The sequence below is a fragment of the Ranitomeya imitator genome, chromosome 2, assembly GCF_032444005.1.
Source record: "Ranitomeya imitator isolate aRanImi1 chromosome 2, aRanImi1.pri, whole genome shotgun sequence".
Classification (NCBI taxonomy): Eukaryota; Metazoa; Chordata; class Amphibia; order Anura; family Dendrobatidae; genus Ranitomeya; species Ranitomeya imitator.
Window position 1 is genome coordinate 170029475 of NC_091283.1, and position 21053 is coordinate 170050527.

The 21053-nt window shown below is 47.0% G+C and overlaps 1 protein-coding gene across 1 annotated transcript in view; it reads right to left on the reverse strand.

Annotated features, from left to right (window-relative positions):
• Positions 1-21053, reverse strand: part of KCND1 (potassium voltage-gated channel subfamily D member 1) — a 110732-nt gene that overhangs the window by 74094 nt on the left and 15585 nt on the right. The gene's annotated exons all lie outside the window — the stretch shown is intronic.

Here is a 21053-nt window from a genome sequence, read left to right on the forward strand (position 1 = left end):
TGATGGTTGCAGGCAGCCACAGTCCAGGGTACCAGATCACAGGTACAGGCAGGGTCAGGCCGGCTTGGAAGCGAATCCAGAGTTCCCCTTTACCAGGTGGAGATGAAAGTCTTAATCTAGCACGGTGGTGTTGTAATCCCTTACTGCCTATAGCTTCTGATAAGGTCCTCACAGTTCCTCTCTGTCCCCCATATAGGATAGGACACAGACCCGTATGACAGGTAACACGAGCCTTTTTACGGGATCTCTATCATGACCCTGGCTCTATTCGTCACTGTGCCTCCTGGGTATTAGGGCAGACAGGTAACTTGCAGTTCAGCTGTCCTGCCGGTCTCTGCTGTAAGTCTTAGAGTCCCTTACAACCTCGGTGTTCTGGTTACCGGTGATCTGCGCTTCAGAGGGAGATAGTTCATTCGCAGCTGTTCTCCCCTGATGTCACTCTCCTGTGCTTTACTCTCCTGCACGCTCACTGAACGATGTTCTTTCCTTCTGTATGTATCTTTTTCCAGGGGTTGTAGTACTTCAGACTACTGGGCCCCTTCAGACCTTCTGACACTCTATGTCGGTCTGCACTCTTTTCTCTCTGTAACTCACTTTCTGACCCTTTTCCCTCCAAATCAGAATTTATATAAGGAAGCCACCCATAAAAAGGGTGTGGGCTCCCCCTTCTGGTCTGGAGTGTGAACATGTGTGCATTGTGATACCTGATAAAGAGATATCCTTCATCGCTTCCAAGCGCAGCATCACGCTCCACGTGAGGAAAGCAATGTCACTGTGACGACCAGGACCTTGGGGCGTCACATTCACATATCAGGTCTATGAGTGGACCCTGCGTGTTCCGTTATAGTGAGCGTCCACATATCAGGACTATGAGCGTATCCGGCATGCTCCGTTTTAACGAGCGTCCACATATCAGGATTATGAGCGGATCCTGCGTGCTCCATTATAGTGAGCGTCCACATTTTAGGACTATGAGCGGACTCCGCGTGTTCCCTTATAGCGAGTGTCCACATATCAGGTCTATGAGCGGACCCTGCGTGCTCCGTTATAGCAAGCATCCACATATCAGGACTATTAACGGACCCTGCATGTTTCATAAAGCGAGTGTTCACATTTCAGGACTATGAGCGGACTCCGCGTGCTCCGTTATAGCGAGTGTCCACATATCAGGACTATGAGCGGACCCTGTGTGTTCCATTACAGCGAGTGTTCATGAGTCGCCCGCCAGGGCCGGGGGGTACCCGGTCCGGTGTTCACAGAGGGATGTCACGGTGGCGACCCAGTCCATGGCCCTGGGCACCCATGTAAAATGGAAATTGCATAAAGTTTATGTTCGTGACGCCACCTGTGGTATTCGGTCAGTGGGGACCGACGCTGCTTTAAGGGGTCCTCTGGGGTGATGTTATGGCAGCTAGATGGTATAACTTCCCACAGGTGAAGTATATCCCTAGGGCTCCTGGTGTGTAGATGGAAGAAGGTGAATGGCGCAGTAAAGAATGAGGACACAGGGCGGGGTGCAGTCTCTTTACCTGGTTTATTGATGGTTACAGGCAGCCACAGTCCAGGGTACCAGATCACAGGTACAGGCAGGGTTCGGCCGGTTTGGAAGCGAATCCAGAGTTCCCCTTTACCAGGTGGTAAATCAGGACTATGAGCGGACCCTGCGTGTTCCCTTATAGCGAGCGTCCACATATCAGGACTATGAGAGGACCCTGCGTGTTCCATTATAGCGAGCGTCCACATATCAGGACTATGAGCGGACCCTGCGTGTTCCCTTATAGCGAGCGTCCACATATCAGGACTATGAGCGGACCCTGCGTGTTTCGTTATAGCGAGCGTCCACATATCAGGACTATGAGCGGACCCTGCGTGTTCCGTTATAGCGAGTGTTCACATATCAGGACTATGACCACACGCAATCAAAGGTAACGGATGTCAGGCAAAACAGACAAAAGGAAGAGTGACTGTGACCAGGACCACATTGTGATGGCTAGATGGCGGTTCAGAGCAGCTCCGACACAGCCGGGCTTGTGGGGTGTTTCCGGCGGGTCTTGTGGGGTGTTTCTGTTATACGGCAGGTCTTGTGGGTGTTCACGGTATATGGCAGGTCTTGTGTGGCGTTCCCGGGATATGGCGGGTGTTGTGGGGTGTTCCTGGTATACTGCGGGTCTTGTGGGGTGTTTTCGGTATACAGTGGGCCTGGTGACATAATTGGACTAATTACTAATAAAGTACATTAGTGCATGTTGGCTTTGAAGCACATTTACCATCGAGTGGTTTGCGGATTATGATTGCAGTACCTCTTTTGGCCTGACTTGCTGGGGACGCTGTTGCCTCAGCGCTTCCTCCATTATCTGGTCCACTTCTCTCATTCATCATCAGACCTATTACTTATTAGCAATGACCAGACTATTTTTGGCATCTCCCATTAATCCAAAACGTGTAAAAAAAATAATTATTAACGAAAGTGACAGTGAACAGTGAAGGATAATTATGGCGTAAGAGAAGAACAGACTGTAATTAGGGACGCACAGCAGCACAGAATATTTCAGACCACGAGCATGTGTCTCCATTGAGACCTGTGGTTATACTACACCTGTGAGGATGGGGCTGTACGGGACTGGGAAGGTCAGCACAGAGTATTTCAGGAAGAAGCGTCCTGGAGGCAGCGTTAGTGACACCAGGGTTAATAATCACCAATACGAAAAAGAGGAAGGGAGATCGGATGGGGCCAAGCAGCTAGAGAGAGGAACAAAGGCTCGCAGCAGCACAGAGCATTTTAGGAAGCTCATTGTCATCTTGAAGGAAGTCCAGTTATCGATGGCAGGACTCAGAATGACAGTACTGTGAGGAGACGGGAAGGATGGGGGGGCTGAGGAGGTCTCTGACAGGCAGGGGAAGAAGCACAGAGTATTTAAGGAAGTCATCTAGTAAGATCCAGTGTAAGTGAGAGCATTGCTGAATGTGGAAGGAGCAGTGTCCTGATGGGAAGAGGGGGCACAGAGGTACCACAAGCTTAAAGTTATAGCTTTGGGGACCTGGGGCGGCTTGTGATGGGGCAAGATGCTATAAATAGACAATGAAGGAGCCTATGTAATGCTACCGCCATGCAGTATTACACAACCTTCACCAGGTGGTACTGGTGGAGTAAGAAAGGTTGCACTCACAGCGTAGCACCGCAGTGCTGCAGCGCAGGCACCACCAGGTGGTGAGAGAGTTGTCAGACAAGCCAGGTCAGAAATGGTCAGGAAACGCAGTACCAGAGGAAACAGCAACACACGTGGTCAGGCACAAGCCAGAGAAGTCGGAGCCAGTCGGGAGCAGAGAAGCCGGAAACGTGAAACAATCTAACAAGTCAGAGGTCAAGCCGGGTCAGATACCAAGAGGTCACAGCACGGGGAACAAACACTAGACAAGTGGGGTAACAGGAATGGGAAGACAAGGGAACTGAGCAAATGGGCAGAGGACAAATCAGGGAGTAATGGGGTCAGCCGCTCGAGCCTGGGCGGGAACTATAACTGACATTGCCTGCAGACAGCAGCAGGCTGAAGTAGCCAAACAGATCCCAAAATGAGGCAAAGAAGGTTAACCCCCGCATGACCAGACCGGGGAGAGAATAACAAGAAACAAACCCCGGCCTGGATCATGACATCCTGACCTAACAGCAGCACAGAGTACTTCAGTGGGGCTACAAGTGGAAAGGGAACGGCGGTTATAAGGCAAAGGTCAGTGACAGGCAGTGAGGGAGGTCACTGGCAGCCAATTGAAGGAGCAGAATAGCAGCACAGAGTGCTTCAGGAGGAGAATAGGCTGATCTAGTCATCTGACCACAGGGGCTCATGTGATGATATTGCTGAAGATGATTCATGTGAAGGGTGAGGAGGGGGAGAATGCAGACATGTAGAAAGGTGGTGAGACATGAAATCCCAGCACAGGGGATTAGGAAAGATGGCATTGCCCCTGTGGGATCCACTAGGAATCTGCAATGATTTCACACTGAGATTTTTGCAGAAATAAAATGCTCAAGGATTAACAGAACTAACCAGAGTCATCTATAAAGCGAGCACAGAAGATGTGTGTCTGCAATGCAACCTCCAGACAAACCAATTACCAGCTCCCCCTGGAAAATTAGCTGCCTCCAGGTCTAGTTAGAGCCGTCACCTCCACTGCTGAAAGCTAAACTGCTCCCAGAACAGAAGTGTAAAGGGTTTTCATTAGATTAGAAAAACATGGCTGCTATCTTATAGAAACAGTGCCACTCCTAGCCATTGGCTGTGTCTGGTATTGCAAGTACAGCCCGGAGCTCAAAAGTATTACCAGATGCTGACAGTAGACAGGACTGGAGCTGCACCCGTTGAGATAAGCTGCTGAAATCCCCGGTTGTAAAGGAGGGAAGCTGCAGGTGATATGTTATAGAGAAGGGAAGCTGCAGGTGATCTCCTGTTATAGAGAAGGAAAGCTGCAGGTGATCTCCTGTCATAGAGGAGAGAAGCTGCAGGTGATCTCCTGTCATAGAGAAGGGAAGCTGCAGGTGATCTCCTGTTATAGAGGAGGGAAGCTGCAGGTGATCTCCTGTTATAGAGAAGGGAAGCTGTAGGTGATCTCCTGTTATAGAGAAGGGAAGCTGCAGGTGATCTTCTGTCATAGAGGAGAGAAGCTGCAGGTGATCTCCTGTTATAGAGAAGGGAAGCTGCAGGTGATCTCCTGTTATACAGAAGGGAAGCTGCAGGTGATCTTTGGGAAGCTGCAGGTGATCTCCTGTCACAGAGAAGGGAAGCTGCAAGTGATCTCCTGTCACAGAGAAGGGAAGCTGCAGGTGATCTCCTGTTATAGAGGAGGGAAGCTGCAGGTGATCTCCTGTTATAGAGAAGGGAAGCTACAGGTGATCTCCTGTCACAGAGAAGGGAAGCTGCAGGTGATCTCCTGTTATAGAGGAGAGAAGCTGCAGGTGATCTCCTGTTAAAGAGAAGGGAAGCTGCAGGTGATATGTTATAGAGAAGGGAAGCTGCAGGTGATCTCCTGTCACAGAGAAGGGAAGCTGCAGGTGATCTCCTGTTATAGAGGAGGGAAGCTGCAGATGATCTCCTGTTATAGAGAAGGGAAGCTGCAGGTGATATGTTATAGAGAAGGGAAGCTGCAGGTGATCTCCTGTCACAGAGAAGGGAAGCTGCAGGTGATCTCCTGTTATAGAGGAGGGAAGCTGCAGGTGATCTCCTGTTATAGAGAAGGGAAGCTGCAGGTGATCTCCTGTCACAAAGAAGGGAAGCTGCAGGTGATCTCCTGTTATAGAGGAGGGAAGAAGCTGCAGGTGATCTCCTGTTATAGAGAAGGGAAGCTGCAGGTGATATGTTATAGAGAAGGGAAGCTGCAGGTGATCTCCTGTCACAGAGAAGGGAAGCTGCAGGTGATCTCCTGTTATAGAGGAGGGAAGCTGCAGGTGATCTCCTGTTATAGAGAAGGGAAGCTGCAGGTGATCTCCTGTCACAAAGAAGGGAAGCTGCAGGTGATCTCCTGTTATAGAGGAGGGAAGCTGCAGGTGATCTCCTGTCATAGAGGAGGGAAGCTGCAGGTGATCTCCTGTCATAGAGGAGGGAAGCTGCAGGTGATCTCCTGTCACAGAGAAGGGAAGCTGCAGGTGATCTCCTGTCACAGAGAAGGGAAGCTGCAGGTGATCTCCTGTCATAGAGGAGGGTGTTATGAAAGGCAATTCAGTACCACAATGAACATAGCGGTCAGAGCACATACAGTGATCTGACAATAACCCAAAATCATAGAACGAGCTCTGAGACGTGGGAACTCTGCAGACCGCAATCCCTAATCCTCTCCAAACAACACTAGAGGCAGCCGTGGATTGCGCCTAACTCTGCCTATGCAACTCGGCACAGCCTGAGAAACTAACTAGCCTGAAGATAGAAAATAAGCCTACCTTGCCTCAGAGAAATACCCCAAAGGAAAAGGCAGCCCCCCACATATAATGACTGTGAGTTAAGATGAAAAGACAAACGTAGAGATGAAATAGATTCAGCAAAGTGAGGCCCGGCTTTCTTAACAGAGCGAGGATAGAAAAGGCAACTTTGCGGTCTACACAAAACCCTACAGAAAACCACGCAAAGGGGGCAAAAAGACCCTCCGTACCGAACTAACGGCACGGAGGTACACCCTTTGCGTCCCAGAGCTTCCAGCAAAAAATAAGACAAGCTGGACAGAAAAAATAGCAAACAAATAGCAAAGAAGAACTTAGCTATGTAGAGCAGCAGGCCACAGGAATGATCCAGGGAAAAGCAAGTCCAACACTGGAACATTGACAGGAAGCCAGGATCAAAGCATTAGGTGGAGTTAAGTAGAGAAGCACCTAACGACCTCACCAGATCACCTGAGGGAGGAAACTCAGAAGCCGCAGTACCACTTCCCTCCACCAACAGAAGCTCACAGAGAGAACCAGCCGAAGTACCACTTGTGACCACAGGAGGGAGCTCTGCCACAGAATTCACAACAGTACCCCCCCCCTTGAGGAGGGGTCACCGAACCCTCACCAGAGCCCCCAGGCCGACCAGGATGAGCCACATGAAAGGCACGAACAAGATCGGGAGCATGGACATCAGAGGCAAAAACCCAGGAATTATCTTCCTGAGCATAACCCTTCCATTTAACCAGATACTGGAGTTTCCGTCTAGAAACACGAGAATCCAAAATCTTCTCCACAATATACTCCAATTCCCCCTCCACCAAAACTGGGGCAGGAGGATCAACAGATGGAACCATAGGTGCCACGTATCTCCGCAACAATGACCTATGGAATACGTTATGTATGGAAAAGGAATCTGGAAGGGTCAGACGAAAAGACACAGGATTAAGAACCTCAGAAATCCTATACGGACCAATGAAACGAGGTTTAAACTTAGGAGAGGAAACCTTCATAGGAATATGACGAGAAGATAACCAAACCAGATCCCCAACACGAAGTCGGGGACCCACACGGCGTCTGCGATTAGCGAAACGTTGAGCCTTCTCCTGGGACAAGGTCAAATTGTCCACTACATGAGTCCAATTCTGCTGCAACCTGTCCACCACAGTATCCACACCAGGACAGTCCGAAGACTCAACCTGTCCTGAAGAGAAACGAGGATGGAACCCAGAATTGCAGAAAAATGGCGAAACCAAGGTAGCCGAGCTGGCCCGATTATTAAGGGCGAACTCAGCCAAAGGCAAAAAGGACACCCAGTCATCCAGATCGGCAGAAACAAAGCATCTCAGATATGTTTCCAAGGTCTGATTGGTTCGTTCGGTCTGGCCATTAGTCTGAGGATGGAAAGCCGAGGAAAAAGACAAGTCAATGCCCATCCTACCACAAAAGGCTCGCCAAAACCTTGAAACAAACTGGGAACCTCTGTCAGAAACGATATTCTCTGGAATGCCATGTAAACGAACCACATGCTGGAAGAACAATGGCACCAAATCAGAGGAGGAAGGTAATTTAGACAAGGGTACCAAATGGACCATCTTAGAGAAGCGATCACAAACCACCCAAATGACTGACATTTTTTGAGAGACGGGAAGATCTGAAATAAAATCCATAGAGATATGTGTCCAAGGCCTCTTCGGGACCGGCAAGGGCAAAAGCAACCCACTGGCACGAGAACAGCAGGGCTTAGCCCGAGCACAAATCCCACAGGACTGCACAAAAGTACGCACATCCCGCGACAGAGACGGCCACCAAAAGGATCTAGCCACTAACTCTCTGGTACCAAAGATTCCAGGATGACCAGCCAACACCGAACAATGAACCTCAGAGATAACTTTACTGGTCCACTTATCAGGGACAAACAGTCTCTCCGCTGGACAACGATCAGGTTTATTAGCCTGAAATTTTTGCAGCACCCGCCGCAAATCAGGGGAGATGGCAGACACAATTACTCCTTCCTTGAGGATACCCGCCGGCTCAGACAAACCCGGAGAGTCGGGCACAAAACTCCTAGACAGAGCATCCGCCTTCACATTTTTAGAGCACGGAAGGTACGAAATCACAAAGTCAAAACGGGCAAAAAACAGCGACCAACGAGCCTGTCTAGGATTCAACCGCTTAGCAGACTCAAGATAAGTCAAGTTCTTATGATCAGTCAATACCACCACGCGATGCTTAGCTCCTTCAAGCCAATGACGCCACTCCTCGAATGCCCACTTCATGGCCAGCAACTCTCGGTTGCCCACATCATAATTTCGCTCAGCAGGCGAAAACTTCCTGGAAAAAAAAGCGCATGGTTTCATCACTGAACAATCAGAACCTCTCTGCGACAAAACAGCCCCTGCTCCAATCTCAGAAGCATCAACCTCGACCTGGAACGGAAGAGAAACATCTGGTTGACACAACACAGGGGCAGAAGAAAAACGACGCTTCAATTCTTGAAAAGCTTCCACAACAGCAGAAGACCAATTGACCAAATCAGCACCCTTCTTGGTCAAATCGGTCAATGGTTTGGCAATACTAGAAAAATTGCAGATGAAGCGACGATAAAAATTAGCAAAGCCCAGGAACTTTTGCAGACTTTTAAGAGATGTAGGCTGAGTCCAATCATGGATGGCTTGGACCTTAACAGGATCCATCTCGATAGTAGAAGGGGAAAAGATGAACCCCAAAAATGAAACCTTCTGCACACCAAAGAGACACTTTGATCCCTTCACAAACAAAGAATTAGCACGCAGGACCTGAAAAACTGTTCTGACCTGCTTCACATGAGACTCCCAATCATCCGAGAAGATCAAAATGTCATCCAAGTACACAATCAGGAATTTATCCAGGTACTCTCGGAAGATGTCATACATAAAGGACTGAAACACTGATGGAGCATTGGCAAGTCCGAATGGCATTACTAGATACTCAAAATGACCCTCGGGCGTATTAAATGCAGTTTTCCATTCATCTCCTCGCCTGATTCGCACCAGATTATACGCACCACGAAGATCTATCTTGGTGAACCAACTAGCTCCCTTAATCCGAGCAAACAAATCAGATAACAATGGCAAGGGGTACTGAAATTTAACCGTGATCTTATTTAGAAGGCGGTAATCTATACAAGGTCTCAGCGAACCATCCTTCTTGGCTACAAAAAAGAACCCTGCTCCTAATGGTGATGATGACGGGCGAATATGCCCCTTCTCCAGAGATTCCTTCACATAACTGCGCATAGCGGCGTGCTCAGGCACGGATAAATTAAACAGTCGACCTTTTGGGAATTTACTACCAGGAATCAAATTGATAGCACAATCACAATCCCTATGCGGAGGTAGGGCATCGGACTTGGGCTCATCAAATACATCACGGTAATCAGACAAGAACTCTGGAACCTCAGAAGGGGTGGATGACGAAATTGACAGAAATGGAACATCACCATGTACCCCCTGACAACCCCAGCTGGACACCGACATGGATTTCCAATCTAATACTGGATTATGGGCTTGTAGCCATGGCAACCCCAACACGACCACATCATGCAGATTATGCAACACCAGAAAGCGAATAACCTCCCGATGTGCAGGAGCCATGCACATGGTCAGCTGGGTCCAGTATTGAGGCTTATTCTTGGCCAAAGGCGTGGCATCAATTCCTCTCAATGGAATAGGACACTGCAAGGGCTCTAAGAGAAACCCACAACGCTTAGCATACTCCAAGTCCATCAAATTCAGGGCAGCGCCTGAATCCACAAATGCCATGACAGAATACGATGACAAAGAACAGATCAAGATAACGGACAGAAGAAATTTTGACTGTACCGTACCAATGGTGGCAGACCTAGCGTACCGCTTAGTGCGCTTAGGACAATCAGAGATAGCATGAGTGGAATCACCACAGTAGAAACACAGCCCATTCAGACGTCTGTGTTCTTGCCGTTCAACTCTGGTCAAAGTCCTATCGCACTGCATAGGCTCAAGTTTAAGCTCAGGTAATACCGCCAAATGGTGCACAGATTTACGCTCACGCAAGCGTCGACCGATCTGAATGGCCAAAGACATAGACTCATTCAAACCAGCAGGCATAGGAAATCCCACCATGACATCCTTAAGGGCTTCAGAGAGACCCTTTCTGAACATAGCTGCCAGCGCAGATTCATTCCATTGAGTGAGCACGGACCACTTTCTAAATTTCTGACAATATACCTCTATCTCATCCTGACCCTGACAAAGAGCCAGCAAATTTTTCTCTGCCTGATCCACTGAATTAGGTTCATCGTACAGCAATCCGAGCGCCAGGAAAAACGCATCGATATTACTCAATGCAGGATCTCCTGGCGCAAGAGAAAATGCCCAGTCCTGAGGGTCGCCGCGCAAAAAAGAAATAACAATCAAAACCTGTTGAACTGGATCACCAGAGGAGCGAGGTTTCAAGGCCAGAAATAATTTACAATTATTTTTGAAACTCAGAAACTTAGTTCTATCTCCAAAAAACAAATCAGGAATAGGAATTCTTGGTTCTAACATAGATTTCTGATCAATAGTGTCTTGAATCTTTTGTACTCTTGCCAAGAGCTGATCCACAGATGAAGACAGACTTCTAATGTCCATCGCTACACCTGTGTACTGAACCACCCAAATGTCTAGGGGAAAAAAAAGGCAAAACACAGTGCAAAGAAAAAAAAAATGGTCTCAGAACTTCTTTTTTCCCTCTATTTTGAGAATCATTAGTACTTTTGGCTTCCTGTACTGTTATGAAAGGCAATTCAGTACCACAATGAACATAGCGGTCAGAGCACATACAGTGATCTGACAATAACCCAAAATCATAGAACGAGCTCTGAGACGTGGGAACTCTGCAGACCGCAATCCCTAATCCTCTCCAAACAACACTAGAGGCAGCCGTGGATTGCGCCTAACTCTGCCTATGCAACTCGGTAAGCCTGAGAAACTAACTAGCCTGAAGATAGAAAATAAGCCTACCTTGCCTCAGAGAAATACCCCAAAGGAAAAGGCAGCCCCCCACATATAATGACTGTGAGTTAAGATGAAAAGACAAACGTAGAGATGAAATAGATTCAGCAAAGTGAGGCCCGACTTTCTTAACAGAGCGAGGATAGAAAAGGCAACTTTGCGGTCTACACAAAACCCTACAGAAAACCACGCAAAGGGGGCAAAAAGACCCTCCGTACCGAACTAACGGCACGGAGGTACACCCTTTGCGTCCCAGAGCTTCCAGCAAAAAATAAGACAAGCTGGACAGAAAAAATAGCAAACAAATAGCAAAGAAGAACTTAGCTATGCAGAGCAGCAGGCCACAGGAATGATCCAGGGAAAAGCAAGTCCAACACTGGAACATTGACAGGAAGCAAGGATCAAAGCATTAGGTGGAGTTAAGTAGAGAAGCACCTAACGACCTCACCAGATCACCTGAGGGAGGAAACTCAGAAGCCGCAGTACCACTTCCCTCCACCAACAGAAGCTCACAGAGAGAACCAGCCGAAGTACCACTTGTGACCACAGGAGGGAGCTCTGCCACAGAATTCACAACAGGAGGGAAGCTGCAGGTGATCTCCTGTCATAGAGGAGGGAAGCTGCAGGTGATCTCCTGTCATAGAGGAGGGAAGCTGAAGGTGATCTCCTGTTATAAAGGAGGAAAGCTGCAGGTGATCTCCTGTTATATAGAAGGGAAGCTGCAGGTGATCTCCTGTCATAGAGAAGGGAAGCTGCAGATCAGCAGGAAATCCGCAACAAGGAAATAAGCTGCTGGAAATCCCTGCTGTAAAGGAGGGAAGCTGCAAGTGATCACCTGCTGTAGAGGAGGGAAGCTGCAAGTGATCGAAGTGGAGGAAGCGGCTGGTGATCTGCTGTTATATTAGAGGAAAGCTGCTAATTATCAGCTATTATAAAGGAGATAAGCTGTAGGTGATCAGCTGTTATAGAAGAGAGAAGAAGCTCCTGATCAGCTGTTATAGTGGGGGAAGGGGCAGGTGATCAGCTGTTATAGTGGAGGGAAGGGGCAGGTGATCACCTGTAATAGTGGAGGGAAGGGGCAGGTGATCACCTGTAATAGTGGAGGGAAGTGGCAGGTGATCAGCTGTTATAGTGGAGGGAAGTGGCAGGTGATCAGCTGTTATAGTGATAGTGGAGGGTAGGGGTAGGTGATCAGCTGTTATAGTGGAGGGAAGTGGCAGGTGATCACCTGTAATAGTGGAGGGAAGGGGCAGGTGATCAGCTGTTATAGTGGAGGGAAGGGGCAGGTGATCAGCTGTTATAGTGGAGGGAAGTGGCAGGTGATCACCTGTAATAGTGGAGGGAAGGGGCAGGTGATCAGCTGTTATAGTGGAGGGAAGGGGCAGGTGATCAGCTGTTATAGTGGAGGGAAGGGGCAGGTGATCAGCTGTTATAGTGGAGGGAAGGGGCAGGTGATCAGCTGTTATAGTGGAGGGAAGGGGCAGGTGATCAGCTGTTATAGTGGAGGGAAGGGGCAGGTGATCAGCTGTTATAGTGGAGGGAAGGGGCAGGTGATCAGCTGTTATAGTGGAGGGAAGGGGCAGGTGATCAGCTGTTAAAGTGGAGGGAAGCGGCAGGTGATTAGACCACATTCACACATTCAGCATCTGTTCATTATTTTACATCAGTATTTGTAGCCAAAACGAGGAGTGGGTGATAAATGCAGAAGTGGTGATGTGTTTCTATGTTTCTATTATACTTTTCCTCTGATTGTTCCACTCCTGGTTTTGGCTTACAGACACTGATGTAAAATACTGACCAAATACTGCTAGTGTGACCGTTACCTTATATTGGAAGTAAGCTGCATGTGGTTCGGCATTTTGACCTGGAATTACATGGTGCCCATTTAAGGATACTGCTGTGTTCTCCAGAGCGGTGATGGGGGGTCTTAGAAGTAGACATACAGTGGGTAGGGAAAGTATTCAGAGCCCTTTACATTTTTCACCCTTTGTTTCATTGCAGCTATTTGGTAAATTAAAAAAAAGTTCATTTTTTCTCATTAATGTACACTCTGCTCCCCATCTTGACTGAAAAAAACCCAGAAATGTAGTCATTTTTTCACATTTGTTAAAAAAGAAAAACTGAAATATCACATGGTCATGAGTATTCAGACCATTTGCTCAGTATTGAGTAGAAGCACCTTTTGATCTACTACTGCCATGAGTCTTCTTGGCAATTATACAAGTTTTTCACCCCTGGATTTGGGGATCCTCTGCCATTCTTCCTTGCAGATCCTCTCCAGTTCCGTCAGGTTGGATGGTGAACGTTGGTGGACAGCCATTTTCAGGTCTCTCCAGAGATGCTCAATTGGGTTTAGGTCAGGGCTCTGGCTGGGCCAGTCAAGAATGGTCACAGCGTTGTTCTGAAGAGATTCCTTTGTTATTTTAGCTGTATGCTTAGGGTCATTGTCTTGTTGGAAGGTGAACCTTCGGCCAAGTCTGAGGTCCATAGCACTCTGGAAGAGGTTTTCATCCAGGATATCTCTGCACTTGGCCGCATTCATGTTTCCTTCAATGGCAACCAGTTGTCCTGTCCCTGCAGCTGAAAAACACCCCCATAGCATGATGCTGCCACCATGTTTCACTGTTGGGATTGTATTGGGCAGGTGATGAGCAGTGCCTGGTTTTCTCCACACATACAGCGTAGAATTATCACCAAAAGGTCTATCTTCTTCTCATCAGACCAGAGAATCTTATTTCTCATAGTCTGGTAGCAAACTCTATGTGGGCTTTTATATGTCTTGCACTGAGGAGAGGCTTCCGTCGGGCCACTCTACCATAAAGGCCCGACTGGTGGAGGGCTGCAGTGATAGTTGACTTTGTGGAACTTTCTCCCATCTCCCTACTGCATCTCTGGAGCTCAGCCACAGTGATCTTGGGGTTCTTCTTTGCCTCTCACCAAGGCTCTTCTCCCACGATTGCTCAGTTTGGCTGGACGGCCAGGTCTAGGAAGACTTCTGGTGGTCCCAAACTTCTTCCATCTAAGGATTATGGAGGCCACTGTGATCTTAGGAACCTTGAGTACTGCAGAAATTCTGTTGTAACCTTGGCCAGATCTGTGCCTTGCCACAATTCTGTCTCTGAGCTCCTTGGCCAGTTCCTTTTGACCTCATGATTGTCATTTGGTCTGACATGCTCTGTGAGCTGTGAGGTCTTACATAGACAGGTGTGCGCCTTTCCAAATCAAGTCCTATCAGTTTAATTAAACACAGCTGGCCTCCAATGAAGAAGTAGAACCATCTCAAGGAGGATCACAAGGAAATGGACAGCATGTGACTTAAATCTGAGTGTCAGAGCACAGAGTCTGAATGCTTATGACCATGTGATATTTCAGGTTTTCTTTTTTAATAATTTTGCAAAAAATTACTACGTTTCTGTTTTTTTTTCAGTCAAGATGGGGTGCAGAGGGTACATTAATGAGAAAAAAATGAACTTTTTTGAATTTACCAAATGGCTGCAATGAAACAAATAGAGAAAAATCTAAAGGGGTCTGAATACTTTCTGTACCCACTGTAGTTTATGATGAGAATGCTCGTGCCAATATTGAGGACTCTAGATGGCTGGTGCATTGTCTCATTGCCACAGATTCTAGGACCCATGGATGCCCCTGTGCTTTCTTCTCGTGGCAGAGAAATGGGGTTATCCCTTTAAGCACATGATGCTTCCAGCAGCATAACTTCTTTTGTTAGAACAATGGTCATTAAACTTGTTGTTCATGCGGAAATGAGATGCCTCAGAGATGACAGGGATGCGTCGGGAGTGAGTGTGACACTGCCACATATCCTGCCAGGCACATCAGTAAATAGCGGGCAATGCAACTAGACAGGCTCATGCCAGCAACAAAATGAGCAAAAACACACAATACTTCGTTTCCAGCAAAAATATCCCGAAATCAATAGCAAACAGATAATCGTACAGACAAGTAGCTTCTAACCAACTCCATGTGGTTCTGAAAGGGCAGAAGTCATTTTCTTTATTCAGTGAAAAACTTCTAGATAAATTGTTACCAAGATTTACAATAATATAAGTTTTCTAGTCCTTCTTACAGAACTTTCCTTGATAAGAGCACCAGTTTATGCTCCAGAGCAGCTGTTCTCCTGGCTCGACACAGGAACTTGCAGCCATAAGAATAGGCTGCTATTCTAGCTTGCAGGATGGGAAATGTGGTGGCGCATGCTTCGCTCTCTATGGAACAGAGCACACTTCTGGGAGTTGGGACCCACACCGATCACAAGAACGGGGGCCCGACGTGAGCTACTGTGAATATAAAGAAGGCTGCTCATGTCTGACTCTTTATTCCATTCACTTCTATAGGAGATCATAAAATAGACTAAGTGTGCAAAAATGATTCTGTACTGATGTATTATAACGATTGATGAGAACAGCGCAGATCCTCCTCCCTCCCTGCACAGTCACCTCTGCGTATGTCACAGAGCATGCCCACAACACTCCCCACAGAAGTCCATGTTATGAGGAGGATGATGAATTCGAAGATCTACACTTGTCTAGTGTTTTATAGAAAACATACAGAATGGGTCAAACATCCGGACACTCCTGCACATGCAATGGTTTTCCTTGTTCTCATTGAAATGTGCACATTGTAGATTCAGACTGAAGACAGCAAATCCCTGAAGGACGGAACATCTGGAAACCAGAAATAAAGAAACATCTGTGATACAAACCAGAATATGTGGAACACCTTAAATTCCTCCTGTTACTCTAATGACAACTTTATACTCCCATTGCCATTCTCTTAGCAGCTTCATCAGGTCATCACCTGTTATAGTCCAGCAGGAGTTCCCAGGAGAGCTGAGCACTTGTTGGCTGCTTTGCCTTCACTGTGTGTCCAACTCATCCCAAGTCATCAGGCCATGTCATCTAACGCAGCCTGCATCCCTCTCCATCTTGGCCACATCGCCTGGGAGGTGTTTTGGGTCACTGTCCAGTTGCAACACAAATGTTGGTCCCACTAAGGGTAAACTACATGGGATGGCGGCCACTGCAGTGCACTGTGGTAGCCACGTGGCATATAGTGTAGTAAATTTGGAATAAATCACCAATAGTGTCTCAACAGTCAACACCATCACACCATGTGGAAACCATCACCTTTTCTGCGTTTCACAAGGACATGGCGGCTGATACCAAAAATCTCACATTTTGGCTCATCAGACCACAGTACAGATTTTTCCACTAATCTCATGTCTGGTCCTTCTGTTTCTTGGCTCATTCAAGTCTCTTGTTGTTTTCGGCCAAAGTTGTTACTTCTTTGCAGTAATTTGACCATAAAAGGCTCCTCTTTAGGTCTCCTCAGAACAGTTGATGTTGAGATATGACTGATGTCTGGTGTCTGTGCATCACTTAGGAGGACTGTTATTTGAGCTTCTGTTAATTTAGAGTCTATGAGGCTTGTAACTGATGAACTTATCCTCTGCAGCAGAGGCAATTCTTGGTCTTCATTTGCTGAAATGCTTCTCATTTGAGCTAGTCTCACCATACAGATTGATGGTTTTGATTGATTACTACACTTCAGGATACCTTCCAGTTCTAGCAGTTTTCCAGACTGACCTTTATATCTTACAGCAAGGACGAGCTGTTGTTTCTCATTTACTTAGATGACTGGTTCGTGCCATTCCTGGATTATAAACAGTTGTGTAATAGGGTTCGGCACTGTATGGAGATGTGGACCAATGTTTCTGAAAAATGCGACTGATGGTCAAAAACACTTTGTGACAGCCGATGATTTCACAAATGAGCTCCTGATGAGGCGACCTATTCATTGGAAGCCAACCAGGTGGTGTCCTGATGAAGCTTCTGGAGAGATTGATAAAAGGAGTGCGAAGCTGTCAGAGTAAAAGGTACATGATCTAAGGTGTAACACATATTCTGGTCTGTTTCTTTCCTCCTTCTTTTCATATGTTCCTTCCTTTGTAGTTTTGCTGATTTCATTCTGAATTTACAATGTGCACATTCCAATACGAACAAGAAAAACAACTGCATGTACTGTATTACCGTCTCATATCCCCTTTATTCATGGGAGCTCTCAAGAGGCCGACATTTTCCTACTGCAGCTCCTCTCCAACATTAATACATAAGCTCTCTCCATAGCATCCATATGCGGTAATGAGGACGGTAATGATCGGTTCTCGCCCATCGAGTGTTAGTCTTTTAAGCAACTTTGTAATATGCTTTGAATTTTAATTCCTCTATTCTTCAGATCTCTGCTTGCTGTCAGTGAATGGACAGACAAAGTGACTTGTTGGCGCCCCTTCCTGACAGTAGGACAGAGAGAAAAGGAGAGGGCAACTTTTCTTCTCCTCAGCAGCAGCTCTCAAGTCATGGCATGTTGGTGGGCTCACTCCTCTGTGAGGGCTTCCATCAGGTCACATAAGAGTACATTAGTGTGACAACGCCTATCAGATGACAATGTCACTGGCAGCACCGCCGATCTGTATGGTACAGAATATAGTCCTCATCCACCTACACCACCAATATATACAGCTCACACCATCTATGGGATTATAATACTACAACACTACAACCCCCAGCATGACCCGACCACTGGCTGAGACCATAATACAGTTGTGTTATATTCTATACATGGAACACTACAACCCCCAGCATAACTACAATCCAGTTCTATGTACTCAGTGGAACTCGGGGTGATGGCTGTGGATCAGGGCAGGCTCCGACTCTTGGTATAGGACTTTGCTGTCTAGTAATATGACCGCCCGCCCCCTGTAGGAATCCATTACTAATTGCGTAATATTCACATCACTGTGCTACGTGGAAACGGTGAATGCTGGAAGTAAGAGCAGTTCCCGGACACTGTAATATAATCCCTACTAGATGGAAAAATTAGTGCGCCCTACCGAGCTGTGATGGCCTGCTGTATGCATGTTTCATGGGTCTGCCCTCCCATGTGGAGATTCTAGTCTTCACTACTAGCACTGATACAAATCAGATATTGCCTCCTGCTCCTCTCCATCTCACAGCAGATGTACTTACAGCAATGTAAGGCAGAAGACTGCTGTGAGAAGGGAGGAGGGGGCTGCAGCTGCAATGTACGGCAGAAGATTGCAGCTGCAGCCCCCTCCTCCCCTCTCCCAGTATGCATACATAGAGCAATATAAGGCAGAAGATTGCAGCTGCAGCCCCCTCCTCCCCTCTCACAGCATTTACACATACAGTAATGTAAGGCAGAAGATTGCAGCTGCAGCCCCCTTCTACTCTCACAGCAATGTAAGGCAGAAGATTGCAGCTGCAGCCCCCTTCTCCCCTCTCACAGCAATGTAAGGCAGAAGATTGCAGCTGCACCCCCTCCTCCCCTCTCACAGCAATGTAAGGGAGAAGATTGCAGCTGCAGCCCCCTCCTCCCCTCTCACAGTATATACACATACAGTAATGTAAGGAAGAAGACTGCAGCTGCAGCCCGCTCCTCACATCTCACAGCATGTACACATACAGCAATGTAAGGCAGATGATTGCAGCCCCCTCCAGGGAGTATATACAAGGAGTATATATAGAGTAATCTATGGGGTATACAGGGAGTATATATAGAGTTACCTGTGGTGTATACAGGGAGTAGATATAGAGTTATCTATGGTGTATACAGGGAGTAGATATAGAGTTATCTATGGGGTATACAGGGAGCATATATAGTTACCTATAGTGTATACAGGGAGTATATATAGAGTTATCTATGGGGTAGACAGGGAGCATATATAGAGTTATCTATGGGGTATACGGGGAGTATATATAGAGTTATCTATGGGGTACACAGGGAGCATATATAGAGTTATCTATGGGGTATACGGGGAGTATATATAGAGTTATCTATGGGGTATACAGGGAATATACTGTATATAGAGTCATGCGGCTATTATTAACCCTTTCTCCCCCTGCTCCCGGGATTCCATCAGACCCGGAATGTCGGAACACTATAGAGGGGGCAGATAATAGATATGTGACTGTCTAATTCCGCATTTAATGAATTATTGTGCTCTTTTATCACAGTCGCCCTCCTGCTGGCATATTATTACTGCAGTAATTACCCCAGTGCCACCATTGTTCAGGGGACGGGGTTTTGTGGCAGAACATAAAACTTCTGAATCTGCCGCACAGCTCAGACCACGTGGGTATTAGTATTAGCTGGGGGGCCCGGGGTCCTTGCAGCCTCGAGCTCTTCACCCACATGTATTTTTGGAAACATCTGATCAATAATGTAGGCCGCAGTGGGAAATGGCGCAGCACGGAGGCCACCAAGCTGCTTTACACCTTTATTAAGAGGCAGCACAGTCCCAGCCGGGGGGTTGAGTCACTGGAGGCAGTTTAGTTGCTAGGGATACACTGTGGTTGTCATGGAGGACATCCATAGCAACCAGTCTAGGTGTGATCAGCCGATGTCACTATGTGGCCCCAGACTGTACACATTGGCCAAGGGGGCAGAGATAAAGGCAGTGATACTGAACTGATCGGTCCCCAATCTCCAGCTCCTGGCCCCCTATCTCCAGCTCCTGGCCCCCTATCTCCAGCTCCTGGCCCCCTATCTCCAGCTCCTGGCCCCCAATCTCCAGCTCCTGGCCCCCTATCTCCAGCTCCTGGCCCCTAATCTCTACCTCCTGGTCTCGACTAGCAGCTCAGCATATCAATGGCTGAGGTGCTCCCTACTGCGGCCTGTGATTGGCTGCGCCGTCTTTCCTGTGTGTAGAAGCGGGACCAGGCACAAAAATGTTTTCCCTGCTGGACGACCTCTTGAAGGCCAAACTAGCACAAAGCGGGATATGAGCTCGATTGATGATTCTGTACACAAAAAACCAGGATCACAATTTTTTGACAGGACAAATAGTAGCTACCATTTCTTTAAAAAGAAATCACATAATTGTTGTTGTTGGTTGGCATAGCAACAATAACACCAAATTGTCAATTAAAAAGTCATGTGACTCACCTGAGTATTAAGTAAATAAGGCCGCACACTGCAGCGCTAGAACATGCAAACTTGAAATACGAAATTTGAACTGCATTACTGCACTAGAAATATGAAAAATGAGAGTGTTTAGCGCATAAAAATGGCCAATTTTATGTGTACCTGGTAGCCCCTTTACGGCATCTCTCTTATACCAGGTCCTACACTTGCCTTACCTCGCTGAGAATAAACGTCTCCATCTGAATGGGTACATGTGAAACCTCTTCCTAGACTAAAATTCTCTCTCTCTGTGGAGGGGTATTGGACCTGCTGTAATTAAAACACCTGTGGCTAGGAGGCGGAGTGCACGATCAGAAGGCTAAAGAATACATTTCAAAAACCTGACCTGCACATCCAAACATAGACCAAGTGTGAACAGGTGCTGAACCTAGAGTCGCCAACTGCAGTTCAAATTTCGTATTTCAAGTTTGCATGTTCTAGCGCTGCAGTGTGCTGCCTTATTTACTTAACTATATACGAGTTGGCGACTCTAGGTTCAGCACCTGTTCACACTTGGTCTATGTTTGGATGTGCAGGTCAGGTTTTTGAAATGTATTCTTTAGCCTTCTGATCGTGCACTCCGCCTCCTAGCCACAGGTGTTTTAATTACAGCAGGTCCAATACCCCTCCACAGAGAGAGAGAATTTTAGTCTAGGAAGAGGTTTCACATGTACCCATTCAGATGGAGACGTTTATTCTCAGCGAGGTAAGGCAAGTGTAGGACCTGGTATAAGAGAGATGCCGTAAAGGGGCTACCAGGTACACATAAAATTGGCCATTTTTATGCGCTAAACGCTCTCATTTTTCATATTTCTAGTGCAGTAATGCAGTTCAAATTTCGTATTTCAAGTTTGCATGTTCTAGCGCTGCAGTGTGCTGCCTTATTTACTTAACTATATACGAGTTGGCGACTCTAGGTTCAGCACCTGTTCACACTTGGTCTATGTTTGGATGTGCAGGTCAGGTTTCACCTGAGTATTGTCATAGTAATGATGATAAGAGATCACATGACCCTAGTATTCTCAAAGTAACCATAAGAGGTCATGTGACATACCCTAATGATTTCATAGTAACAATAAGAGATCACATGATTTACTCTTGTGTAGTCATAGTAACAGCAATACCAGATCATG